This window comes from Corvus brachyrhynchos, unplaced genomic scaffold, assembly GCF_000691975.1.
Source record: "Corvus brachyrhynchos isolate BGI_N302 unplaced genomic scaffold, ASM69197v1 scaffold72, whole genome shotgun sequence".
NCBI classification, from domain to species: domain Eukaryota; kingdom Metazoa; phylum Chordata; class Aves; order Passeriformes; family Corvidae; genus Corvus; species Corvus brachyrhynchos.
The window spans coordinates 2,411,271-2,412,836 of record NW_008236763.1 but is presented as its reverse complement, the minus strand read 5'-3'; positions in this window follow the sequence as shown (position 1 = coordinate 2,412,836).

The following is a 1,566-nucleotide window of genomic DNA, read 5'->3' as shown; positions in this document are numbered from 1 at the left end:
AGCCCCTCCCCCCCCCTCCTTTTTGCCCCTGAGCGTCAGGGTTGGAAGGAATTCTTCCCGAATGTTGAGTATTGAACGTTAAAAAGTCGCGTTGGGGGTGAATACGGGTTATGAAGGGGTCTCCTGGATGGGTGCCCATCCTTCCTCCAGTATTTTGGGGATTGATGAAGAGAGATCCCTGAAGCAGAGGGATCTGCCAGCTCTTCCTGAGGTTTCCTTGGGAATTCCAATAGGCAGCGCTGAGAAATTCCGTGGGAATGTTTATCGAGGCCCCGGTGAAGTGAGTGCTGGTGGCACAGGGGCTCTGTTGATATAAAACTTCACTTTTCTACAGCGCTTCCAGTGGTTTGGTGCCCTGTGAGGTCCTGCGAGAACCTGTCCCGAGCCTCAGAACCAGAAATAAAAACCATGTGGATGTCTGAGTTTGTTTGCCTTTATCCTGTCCCAATTCCTTGACTTTCTGGCGTGGAGTAAGGAAAGATTTTTGATCCGGAGAGGCATTAAAGAGCAGCTCGGAGCCCTGGTAAAGGGAATTAAATGAGCGGAACGAGTCAGGTTTGCTCCTTAAACTCCCGCCAGGGGTTGATTTTGGGGATGTTTTATTTTGCCCCTGGTGGGGGTGGCAAATGTTGAATCAGCTCCGCAGGGAGCAGCAGCTGTCGCATCCAGCCGGGCGCGACATTCCCGGTATTCCCTGTGCAGGGAACATCCATGGAAATGTGCTGCTGGAATAACCCTTTGTGCTCAGAGCTGGGCTGGGGTTTTTGGGGGGTTCTGATGTGGCTTTTCCTGGCTTTGGGACGCCAAAGAAACATCAGCGACCCCTTTGGGATTAGGGAGCGTTATGGGCCGTCCCTAAATTATCCGTATTTGCTTCTTTTAGGTTGAAATCCCTGAAAATACCAACTCAGGGAAGGCTTTGGCAGGGAGTTGGGTGGGAAGGGAGCAAAATGCTGCTGCAGGAGCAGATAAAGGAGCTGGAATAAAGGGAATGAAGTACGTGGAGCGTTGCAGAGGTCTTAGAATATCCTGGGGAGGGGGAATCGGAGTTGAAAGGGATTTTTTTACTCTTTTGACTCAAGTAGAACATTCAGTTTTTAATCTCCAAAAGCCTTTTGGGGAGTTCCTGGGCACTAAAAGCTGCTTTGCCCCCACCTTTCCTTTCTGGAGGCGGCCTTTGAAGCGGCCTTCAAAAGCTGCAGGCCGACTTCCCTCGTTTATTCCGCAGCCCGGAATGAATCCCCGCCTTTGTCGGAGCAATTAGCTCGGTGGGTGCATTCCTGGGGGTCTGCTTGAAGGGGAAAATTCCCAAATCCTGAGCGGTTTGGACATGTTTGGAGGAAAACACGGAGCCAACAGCTGTGCTCTGGCCTAATCTGACAGCGCAGCAGCTGTCACAACAAAAGCAGGGCTGCTCCAAACGCTGCTGCTTTGTGGGGTGAGAGGAAAGGATTTAAAGGAAAAGGTTACTTATTGATGTATTTAAAGTTATATTTCGTTTATCTTTAATTTATATTTCGTTTATAATTATATTAATATTATATTTATATTTATATTTATATTTAT